This window comes from Gossypium hirsutum, chromosome A13 (genome assembly GCF_007990345.1).
Source record: "Gossypium hirsutum isolate 1008001.06 chromosome A13, Gossypium_hirsutum_v2.1, whole genome shotgun sequence".
In the NCBI taxonomy this organism is placed as follows: domain Eukaryota; kingdom Viridiplantae; phylum Streptophyta; class Magnoliopsida; order Malvales; family Malvaceae; genus Gossypium; species Gossypium hirsutum.
The window spans coordinates 21,284,898-21,297,593 of NC_053436.1; the positions used below are offsets into that span (position 1 = coordinate 21,284,898).

At 35.3% G+C, this 12,696-nt stretch overlaps 1 non-coding gene across 1 annotated transcript; it reads right to left on the minus strand.

The window, feature by feature from the left end:
- Positions 1-10,577: 10,577 nt before the first annotated feature.
- On the minus strand, positions 10,578-10,684 carry LOC121212971 (small nucleolar RNA R71). The gene has a single exon (XR_005908341.1). It is a non-coding gene; the product is annotated as a small nucleolar RNA R71 (small nucleolar RNA).
- Positions 10,685-12,696: the final 2,012 nt, after the last annotated feature.

The following is a 12,696-nucleotide window of genomic DNA, read 5'->3' on the forward strand; positions in this document are numbered from 1 at the left end:
ATGAAACAGGGTCATACACCCATGTGGCTCGGGACACGCCCTTGTCCTCAGCCCATGTAACTCTCTGTTTATGACGTCATCACAAAAATAAGGGCACACGGCCAAGGCACACGTCTGTGCCTTTAGGCCGTGTCCCTCACACAGTTGAGACACATGGCTGTGTCACAGCCCGTGTGGCCAATTCGAAACTAAAGTACATGATGCAAGGGACACACGGCCCGTGTGGATAATTTTTAGGCTATTTTCCAAGCCAATTGCCACCCTCAATAACAAACTCACATGCTTACTTTTATTGACCATTAACATGGCACATTTGAACATTCAATCATCCACAAACAATACAAGATCATGTAACCTCATATCATATTTACATACTTAAAACATCATGCTTAGTCAAGCTCAAATCTACTAATTGTCATGCATCGAAGTTTATAACATTACTCCCATATCACACATTTAAGCCTTAGTTATCAACACATCATCTCACCTCAATTAAACCATCAAGCATTCACCACCAACAATATAACTTATTACATACACAGAATCACAAGCCTCATCTCCATGATATAGGCACATGCATAATCATATAATCAACATAAGCCACCATTCATGGCTATACACAAATAGAACTATAACCATTATAGGCCAACACATTTGGCCACATTAGTAATGACATAATTACAAAAGATAAAGCTCCTATACATGCCATAGACTTAAGTATTTGAATACTTATACCCAAAATGGTAGCTTGATAGTATGATTGAATCTCCAGCGATCTCTAACCCGAGCTAGCTAAATAAACCTATAAAAGATGAAAAGGAAGGGAAGCAAGCTATAAGGCTTAGTAAGTTCATATGAAAATAATAAGCAATTTATTAACTTGCTTCTCAAGGTGATACAACCATATTTTCATTTTTACTTATGTTCAGGTCAAGCTATTTTCTCACGTCACAGTCACTAATTTATTTATATCTGGAGCTACAGAACTCCAAATTAAGTTCTGCTAATTTTTCTTGAAACTAGACTCACATATATTCTTATCATAAAATTTTCATAATTTTTGGTTTAGCCAATGAGTACAGTTTATTCTTTAAAATCGCCATTATTTCGCTGTCTGACAGCTTCGACCTTTCTTCACTAAAAATTAATTATCTCATAGGACGGGACTCAGATGATGTTCCAGTATATTTTATTGAAAAAATACTCATTAAGAATTATAGGCATATAAATTATAACCCATAAATATTTTTGTACAATTTTTAATGACTTTCTCAAATCAAAGAAGGGGATTTCGAAATCATTTTGACTCTGTCTCACACAACTTCAAATATCTCATAATATGAAATTCTTTTTCTTACACCATTTCTTTTATAAGAAACTACACTAAATAAGCTTTAATTCCATATTTTATTCAATCTCTAAATCACTTTATACTATTTTTGGTGTATTTTCAAATTCGGACTACTGCTGCTGTCTAAAACTATTTTAGTAAGAAAATGATAATAACTAAATTTACCACACGTTCCTTTCTTTCAATTAGAAATCCATACATTTATAAACATATATCATTATTCATTAAATTAACACAACATTATTTCACAATGCTCATGGACTTACCATTCATGGTTTTCATATTAAGTTGAGTTTCTGTACATACATGTGTCGATCCTTACCATTTCATACATATACATAATGCCATTGCATCTTCGATGTCTCGCACACTATGTACCATACTCGATACCTCACACGCTAAGTGCTATTTTGGATGTTTCGTACACTAAGTGTCATCTTTGATACTTTGCAGACTAAGTGCCATTTATATATATAGCCAAAGCTATCTCAAATTGCACACCAAGTGTCACTTTTAGCCGAAGTTATTTCGAACCGCACACTAAGTGTCATTTTAGTCGATAAGTCGTTAATCATAACAATAATCATGTATAGACAATTTATACAATATCAAGTATTAAAAGCGTAAATTTAACAATGCTTAATACATACGAACTTACCTCAATCGTCGAAACATTGAAATGGATCGACTAATCCGAAACTCTGTTTTTCCCTCGATATAGACTCGTACGAGGCTTAACTTGATCTAATCAATCAAATTCAGCTATTTCAATTCATATTCTATTCATTTTAACTCAATTTCATATTTTGGTAAAATTACTATTTTACCCCTACACTTTTGACCTTTTTACAAACTAGTCCCTAAGCTCGTAAAATGCAAATTTAGTCAATTTCATCATAGACCAAGCTATCCGAATTTCATACATGCTCATATCAGCCCATATTTTTCATTTATTCACACTTTTATCACACAATTTATTATATTTCACAATTTAGTCCAAAATTGATATTTTTGCTAAAATTCACTTAACAAAACTCAATAATCTTCCATCAAAGATTTATTTTCTATCATTAAACATCAAGCTACTCAAATATTCAACAATGGAATCATCCAAATACTTTAACAATTTTGAAATCGGAGGTACGGGCTAGCTAGAACACAAAGCAACGATCTCAAAAACGTAAAAATTATTAAAAATAGAGACGAAATGGACTTACATGCATGAACAACCATGGCCGAACCTTCAAAGCTTTGAGAACATTATTTTCTTTCTCACATTCGGCTATTGATGAAGATGATAGCATGTAATTTGGCTTTTTTATTTTATTTTATTATAATTACCAAATACCATATTTAACCTTAATATACATTAATAATTTCCATTATACCAAGCCATGGAATTCCACTATCAACAATTATAGAATAATTACCACTTAATTAACTATCAAAATGATAAAATTTTTCAACAAAACTTTAATACCATCTTATTGCCACTCCGTAAATATTTATAAAAATATTTACGACTTGGTTTATAGAAATGAGGTCTCGATACCTCATTTTCTAAACCCACTTGACCTTAGGGTCATACCACTTGAACTCAATAAATCGCTTATAAAACAAAAATCACAATATCAAAAACCTTTTTTAAACTCACAATTAACTTGTAAATATTAAATATAATAATTAAAAACCTACTCATCAGATTTGGTGGCCCCGAGACCAATATTTTGATTAACCCTAAAAATGGGTTGTTACAAGTATACGAAGCAATGATTACAAAAACGTAAAAATCATCAAAAATCGATCAAAACACATACCTTAATCAAGGATTTCCTTAGCCGAACCCTAGCTATTCTTTTTCTTTTTCTTTCCTTGAATTTTCAATCAAATATGAGCATGAAATGGTTTATTTCATGCCTTTAATTTAATTATAATTCATTTATAATTAGTTTACCATTTTGCCCTTAGTATAAAACATTAACAAACAAAGGTCATTGGTGTCCATTAACCTTTTAGATGGCATAATAACCACATAAGGACCTCTCACAAACAAAGCCAAGTCAAATAGGCATTTTTAACATCTAGCACCCAGCTTTTACATTTTACGCGATTTGGTCCTTTTTGCAAATTAAGCACACAAACAGTTAAATTTCCACACGAGACTTTCACACATGTCAAATCACTTACCATATACATGGAAATTAATATTAAAATATTTTTCTAACTCAGATTTGTGGTCCCAAAACCACTATTCCGACTAGGGTCAAAATCGAGCTATTACAGGCTGACTTCTTTTGCAAGTTCAAGGCATTAGTTGAGAATGAAGCCAGCTGCAAGCTGAAGATGTTAAGGTCTGACAATGGGACTGGGTATGTCTCTCAAAGGTTTCAGAAGATTTCTAATGAAGCTGGAATTCTGCATCAATTAACCATCATCTACACACCACAAAAAATTGGTGCTTGTGAGAGGAAGAATAGGATTGTTCTTGACATGGTCAGGTGTCTATTGTTTGAAGACAAGATGCCTAACAATATTTGAGCTGAGGTAGTAAATACCTTTGTGTATTTGCTAAATAGGCTGCCAACTAATGCAGTTAAAGGTAAAACACCTTTTGAAGCCTGGTTTGGTCAAAAACCAAATGTTTCACACTTAAAAGTATTTGGTTGTTTATGTTATACATTGGTGCTAGCTGAAAAGATGACCAAGCTAGAAAAAAGGTCCATGCCTGGAGTCTTTGTTGGCTAAAGTAATGAAAAAAAGGGGTATAGGGTCTTTACTCCATCTACCAAGAAGATTGTTTTGAGCAGGGATGTGAAGTTCAATGAAGGGAGTTATTGGAAATGGGATGGAACAGATGCAAGCTTGTCTGAGCAAGATCAGCATGATCCTGATCTGTAGTAGGTTAAAATTAAAGCTGAAGCTGAAGATGATTTTGATGATACACTTGTCAGAGGCACTAGAACCTTAATGGACATCTATGAGAGGTGTGATATGACCATTTTTGAGCCTTCCTGATTTGATGACGCTATAAGGGAGGGTTGTTGGAAAGAAGAAATGGAGACTAAATTGAGGATGATCCACAAGAATGACACATGGGAGTTGGTTGATTGACCAGCGAACAGAAAGATCATTAGTGTAAAATGGGTGTTCAGGACCAAACATATTAGTGATGGCTCATTGAACAAACACAAGGTTAGGCTAGTTGTAAAGAGCTACAATCAGCAACATGGTATCGATTTCTTTGAAACCTTTGCACCAGTTGCAAGGTTGGACACCAAAAGGCTCCTGTTTGCCTTAGCTGCTTAGAAGCAATGGAAATTCCATCAACTGCATGTTAAATCAGCCTTTCTAAATGGATTTCTTAAGGAAGAAATCTTTGTTGAACAGCTTGATGGATTCAAGATCCCTGGTGAAGGACACAAACTCTACAAGCTTAAGAAATCTTTATGTGGCCTAAAACAGGCTCCAAGGCCTGGTATGACAGGATTGATGCATGCTTGTCAAGGTTGGGGTTCGAGAAGAGTATTAGTGAACCTACACTCTATGTGAAGAAGGTAGAGAATGAAATTTTGTTGATTTGTTCACTTTATGTGGATGACTTATTAGTTACTGGTTGTATAAGTGAATTAATTAAAGAGTTTAAGAAGCAGATGCAAGAGTCCTTCGAGATGACTGATTTAGGCTTGATGACCTACTTCCTTGGTATGGAAGTGAATCAGAATGAGTATGGTATTTTCATAAGCCAGGGAGCTTTTGCATTAAAGGTTCTAAGCAAATTTTGCATGGCAAATTGTAAATCTTCTAGAACTCCTGTAGCTCTAGGAGAAAAACTCTCAAGCAATAGTGATCATGATCGAGTGGATGAGAAAAGCTATAGAAGTCTAGTTGGTTGCCTGCTCTACTTGACAGCAACAAAGGAAAACATCATGTATACAGTCAATCCTCTATCGAGGTTCATGTATTTCTATAATGTAGCTTATTTTAAGGCTGCTAAAAGAGTCTTAAGGTACGTTAAAGGGACCTTAGGCTATGGTGTGAATTTTGAGAGAGCTGAAGAACTGATGCTGGTTGGCTATTCAGACAGTGATTAGGCTGGTTCAGTTGATGATATGAAGAGTACATCGGGCTACTTCTTCACTCGAGGTTTAAGGGTTTTTAGTTGGAGTTCTAAGAAGCAACAGACAGTAGCTCAATCCACTACAGAGGCAGAGTATATTGCAGCTGCTACTGCTGTTAATCAAGCCATTTGGCTTAGGAAACTTTTAAGTGATTTGAATACTGAGCAAGTGGAAGCAACAGAGATCAAAGTTGACAATCAGTTAGCTGTTGCAATTGCCAAAAATCTTGTGTTTCATGGCAAGACTAAACATTTCAAGATCAAGTATCATTTTGTGAGGGAGGCAGAGTTATCAAAGGAAATCAACTTGGTCCATTGCTACTCGGAGGTTCAGCTCGCAGATATTTTAACCAAGCCATTGGCAACCACAAGTTTCGAGTATTTAAAGAAGGAAATTGGAGTCTACTGCTTTGTAGCCAATGAAGAGTGTTAAAAAGGTGGCCACAAACAACAGCATGCAAGTAATCCTGATAAAATATAGCAGCATGCAAATGTCTATAATGTAATCCAGATAAAGTATTTTTTTGTAACATGTGACTTGAATTTGATTTGACAGCAACTTTTTGATTGGATAAGGTTAGCCAAGTACTTAGCAGTTTTTAGATAGGCTCTAGGTTATCATTAAGTTGATTTTACAGCTTGTTCACTTGCACAAGCAAAGTTTATTTTCTTCCAATGTAATAGAACCATATATGTACAAGTTATTTTTACTGAAAAAGTATGTGAGAAAAGACAATTTCTTCTCTCCTTCAACATCTGATTCTTTACTTATGTTTTTCATCTTCCAACACAATTTTTATTTGTTTTTTGATCTTTGTTTTTGACGTAAAAACTCAACACGGACCCTAGCAATTTGAGCCATGCAAGTTGCAGCTGAAGCATATGATGTTGTTTTGTTACTTTTAGTTGATTTTTGTTACTTAGTTACACTGGAACTAAGATAGTAATGTATTTGATGTACTTAGTTACACTAGAACTAAGATAGTAATGTATTTGATGTACTTAGTTACACTAGAACTAAGTCAGTAATGTATTTGATGTAATTTGGTGCTGATAGATTTGATAAATCAGGTTAACCAAGTGTGCAAGCAAAGTTTTATAAGTTTCAAGACTTTGTTAGTGGAGTTAGGTATGTTTAGGTAATATTTTCATCTTTTGAAAAGTTGATTGCTTGTTATATGTAATGCTTTTGTTTTCCGAAATTGATGATGAGTCATTCAACAAAAAATTCTCTTCTTATTTTTGTTTTTATTCAAGCTTTCTGTTCTTAGTTGCTTGAGCTCGTTTCCTTTGTTTGTTCGGCAAGATATTGTGGCTTAAAGCACAAGAATACACAAAAACCTCTTATTCTATTTTCTAAGTTCCTACAGAAAACATTAACTACGACATGGTTCTTGCTAAAGAGTCATTGGTTAAGGAGATGCTAAAGATGGTAAGAATAGAAGCTGGAGATGAAGAAGACTGCATGATTTGTTTGGATGAGCTCGAGGTTGGGTTTGATGCTTTTCAGATGCCTTGTTCTCATACTTTTCATTGTGATTGCATCAAGAAGTGGTTAAGGCACGGCCATTGTTGCTCTATTCGCCAGTTTAAAATACCAACCAATTAGGCTTAGATATGAAATTTGTGTATTTCAAGTTCTTTCATTTGTTTCATATTAAAGCTATTTTAATTATTTGATAACTTTTGTAAATGGATTTAAAAGAGTAGTTATTTTACCAAGAGAAACTAATAATAAATTTCATTATGAATGTTGTCACTGTTGGAGCTGTAGATGATAGCTATGCAAATAGGAAAAATGAGTTATAAGGAAAACATAAGAATAAGAACAAAACCAAATGATCCAAAAGGAAACCAGATATGATGTCTACAATGATGCATGATACAAAAGGAAACCAGATATGATGTCTACAGTGATGCAATATAAAACCAAATATGATGTTTAAAATGATGCATGACATGAATGAAAGACACGGTTTCATCAAACAGCATTGAACTACATAGGTAAGGAAGTTTACATGGTACTGGGAAAGCTTTGCCTTGAAAAGAAATAGCTTTACTATATAGAACCATGAATAGCTTCTTTATTAAAAGAAAGAAACCAAAAGCATATCCCAAGAGTCTAAACTTAACGTATTTATACAGACTTTGTTGACTGCGTAATAAGTAACACCTAACCATTTCTTAACAAACTAACTACTAACTCTTCAACTGTTACAACAGGTTGACTTATTCTTTAATATGCCTAGACATGAAATAAGCCTCCAACAACATTTGCTGCTATTACTGCCGCTGACAAGTGTCCACTATCTACCAAAGTTCCCCCAAACACTTTAGTAGGACCAAATTCCCTGTGTCAAGTGTCGTAAAATAGCCCCAATAAAGTGACAAGAGGAACTTCAGGGAACAGCTGACTTTCCCCTTCTCACGCTATGCAACACTTTCTAGGTATATTTATGCTCTGAGAGTTCGGTGTATAAATAGGCAAAGGTGCACAGTTTGAAATGGTGATCCACAGGTGGGGTTGGAAACATGAAAATTTGCGCATTTTTACATACCCTGTTTAGTTTAAAATCATACCGTTTCGATTAAATTCTTGTCGAAAAATAATTAATTTTCATAAAATAATTAAATTATACTTAAAATATGAACATGATAAATTTTAGTTAATTTTATAATTAATTTTGAGTAATTTTGGTTATTTTCGACAGAATTGCGCAAAGGGCGAAAAATGGCTCGGCAGACACTCCTTGAAGCACAAAACCAAGAAGCAATTTTAAGTATCAAGGTGAATTAATTTCCAGCCTAAGACGGTCCAATTATGTGTATTAATTCATAACATAATTAATTTTAATTTAGACCCAATTTAATTTGGGCTAAATAAATTAATATTAATTAATTATGGAAAAAGTGGTCCAGTTGAACCGAACCGATTGAAGTGAACCGGCCAAAGATTGACCAGCCCAAAACTGGCCATATGCTGACCCAAATCAGATTATTAGCTGATTAATTAAGCTTGCAAAGAATCCCTTGAAGTCTTGTCAAAGTTGCATTCAAACCCATCCATAATTAGTGGATTTTTGGATTTGCCCCAAGCCTTTTTCAGCAAAGTTGAAAGCATCAAACTTGCCACATAGGTGGCAGGCCAAGGGGTGGCTCTTTGGCTACTATTTTTAGCAAATTTAAGCTGACACACTCAGCTATAAAAGCCCCCCTTGGCTGATCATTCAAAGCATATCATTCATTCCTATTCATTTCACAACACTTCTCTCCTCTCTCATTCTTTTTCTCTCATTTTTCCATTTCAATTCCCTTGCTCTTGTGCTGATTTCTTCCCTTGGAAAAAGGGTTTTCCTCAACCATTTTGGAGCAGCAATTGAGTGTTCATCGAAGCCTTGATCGGCAAGAACAACAAGAAGGAAGAACGGAGCAACCAAGCCAAGCCTCGAAAAACCACCGAATTTGATTCTTGTTCCCTATCTATTTAATTTTTGTTGTTGTTATGATGAACATATCTATGAGTATTCATGTTGTTGGAATGGTTAATTTAATCAGCTTATCTTGAATTTAATTCATGTTGGGTTGATTGCATTTCATCTTCTTAAATTGCTAAAATTGTGTTTATGTTGTTATAGGCCTCGGTAAAATGCTTGATTAAGTAAAATCATGCCTAAGTTATTCTTGCGTTACAACTGTGTGGTAACTAATGAATAAATTATTTAAATGGATTGAAATTGTAATTAATTGAAACAATACTTGATCAGCGCATGTTTATTTCTTCTAAGGTAGTTGAAGGTTAAATTAGCAATGTATCTGGCGATATTATTGCCTTGCATAACTTGCAAAATTATTGTGATTAAACTGTCTCAAGGTAGGGATACCTTGTTACCTCACATAGTCTTTTATATGCTTGTTAGATTTAATTAATCGTTTGAATTGACATAGGGATATGCAAGAGATTAGTTCAGTTTAATGAGTATGTACGTGCAATAACATGTTTGCTTTCTAGAATCTGTTTAGCCGGTTGAATTGACATAGGGATATGTCAAGAGATGAATGGATTTTGGTATGTAAGTATGTTCATAAGTTAGCAAATTACTGGGTTGCCTTGATTTTATTCGTAACAATATAAACATAAGTTTAATATTTCTAAGATGAGAAGTGTAATTAATCCAACACAATTATATCATCTTGATTAAATCTTATTTTGAAATCGTGTATTAGAACTTTCTTTTACTTCATTTTTTTTATTTTAATTTTTTTAAGTTTTTAATCACCCTCTTTAAACAAAATATTTTTCTTCACCAAAGTGTTTTAAATTGCATTCATAAATAATCATTTTCACAGTCCCTATGGGTACGATAACTCGACATTTACTTGTCACTTTATTACTTGTTATGATTGTGTACACTTGCACATTTCCATCATTCCAAGTTTTTGGCGCTGTTTCTAGGGACTGTTTCAAAAGTTATTATTTGTAATTTTTTTAGTTTTACATTTTGGTTTATTTTTCCTGTTTAATTTTTAATTTAATTAATTTTTTTGTGATTATTTCAGGTGTTTATGAGTATTGACTGAATTATTGACCTACTCCTTGTAGACTCTGAGATAGAAAGAACTTTTCGACTGCGAAGAAGACAAGCAAATCAGAGGAGGACGGAAGAGATGAACTTCGAAAATCCAATCCAAGGAAACGGAGCAAACGCTGCTCAAAATCCTTTCCTTATTGCTTATGATAGGGATAGAGCTTTACTACAGTATGCCATGCCAGTATTTAATAATCTTAATCTAGGTATTAGGAGACCCGAAATTGAGGCACAATAGTTCGAGCTGAAGCCAGTCATGTTCCAGATGCTTCAGATAGTGGGCCAATTCAGTGGAATGCCTACCGAAGATCCTCACCTACACTTAAGACTATTTATGGAGGTGAGTGATTCTTTCAAGTTAGCCGGAGTACCTGAAGATGCATTATGATTGAAGTTGTTCCCATATTCGCTGAGGGATAAAGCTCGAGCCTAGTTGAACTCATTGTCACTGAACTTAATTTCCACATGGCAAGAGTTAGCAGAAAGATTCCTTATGAAGTATTTCCCGCCTAGCAAGAATGCTAAGTTGAGGAACGAGATCACTGCCTTCAAACAAATGGATGATGAGTCCTTGTATGAGGCATGGGAAAGGTACAAAGAGTTATTACGAAAGTGCCCTCATCATGGAATCCCACATTGCATCTAACTTGAGACATTTTATAATGGTCTCAATGCTCACACGAGGATGGCAGTGGACACTTCTGCTAATGGTGCTCTCCTTTCTAAGTCTTATAATAAGGCTTATGAAATTATATGAAGTAGCCAACAACAATTACCAATGGCCAACCAACCGAGCAGCATCAAGAAGATGAGTTGCTGGAACATATGAAGTAGACGCTCTTACTTCACTCATATCTCAGGTATCATCAAAATCCTCAATGCTTAAAAATCTTACTACTAATGGATCTAACAATTTTGCAGCACAGCCACCAAATCAATTTGAAAATATAGCCTGTGTTTATTATAGGGAAGGACATTTGTTCGTAGAATGTCCATCAAACCTAGAATCCATGTACTACATAGGTAACCAGAACCAAAACCGAGGAAAGCAAGGACTGCAATCCAATTTTTATAACCCATCGTGGCAAAATCACCCGAATTTTTCCTAGAGTAACCAATGAGCTGGAACCAGTAATACTTACGCCCAACCTAGATCGACCAGCCACCAAGTTTCCCCAACAAGTTCAGAAACCAACCCAAGCTAAACCATCCAATGGCTTAGAAAATCTGTTGAAGGCATACATGGCCAAGAATGACGCCTTATGTAACACCCCTCACTCGTACCCGACGCTGGGATAGGGTTCGAGGCATTACCAGGACTTTACATTTTGAAACGTACCAAATTGGGTCACCAAGTTTTACTCAAATTTTAAGCTTTTCATCCATAAACAAATCGTCCCTTATATAGGCCTTCGAGGCCTATAACATACCTAGAGGCAGTGCCGGACAATTTCGGGTACGTTCGATAAACCTTGGGCTCCTTAGGAAATTTTTCCTTATCATAAAATGTCACACACTCGTGTAGGTGGGCCGTGTGGGCTCACACGCCCGTGTGACTTGGGGCACGCCCATACCCTTCAGCCGTGGGCAACACTGACTTATCAACATGGCCATGGCACACACCCATGCTGCCTGCCCGTGGACGACACTGTCTTTTTAACATGGCCCGGTGCACACCCGTGTGGCATACCCGTGTACAACTTTGAGCTAAAATTTTAAGTGCAGGGGACACACGGCCATAGCACATGCCCATGGGAGGGAACCGTGTGTCACACACAGTCTAGACAAACGCCCGTGTGTCTAACCATGTGGACTCTAATAGGCTATTTTCCAAGCCTTTAGTCAACCCTTTCTACTACTTGTGCTTAGTGGTTACCAAATTCAAAATAAAACACAATTATACACTTGTAAATAATCTTGATTAAACTAGATGTATGGAAACCTCATATCATTGGTTTCATACATGATAGGTTATTTCCCATTTAGTGTTTATGGGTTCCCATGTGACTTTAATTCATCTGAATTTGGCTCGTTCATGTGACTCATTGCAAATTGGTAACGACCCATCACTTGTAAATAAAACCATGCATAAATTCGTAAGTCATAGCCTACTTCAATTAAGCCAATTTTCGTGGCCATATACAAAGAGATAAACATATTCTTACATGCCTTCGTTTGGCAAATCAAATGACACATATAACAAAATACTCAAAAATACTATACATGCCATCGAACAAAACAAACAAAGTCTTTATACCAAAGCTTGTCTAGTTGATAGTGTGTTGACTCTCCAATCGTCTTCCAATCCTTTCGAGTCCTCGAGCTCTTTGAAATAGGGAAAAAGAGAGGGGTAAGCATTTACATGCTTAGTATGTAACACCCCGTACCCGAGTCCGTCGCCGGAGTTGGACACGAGGGGTTTGCAGACTTAAATCACTTCTTTGCACAATCCATTTTAAAATTTTCCAGGCAAGCTAGCTAACTGCGTCACTGTCACCTTAAAAATCATATCTTGAGTTTCACAACTCAAAAATCAGTTTTTGTGATTTTTCCCTGAAACTAGACTCATATATGCATCTACAAATTTTTTTCTAGAATTTTTGGTCAGGCCAATTAGTACAGTTTATTAGTCAAAGTCTCCC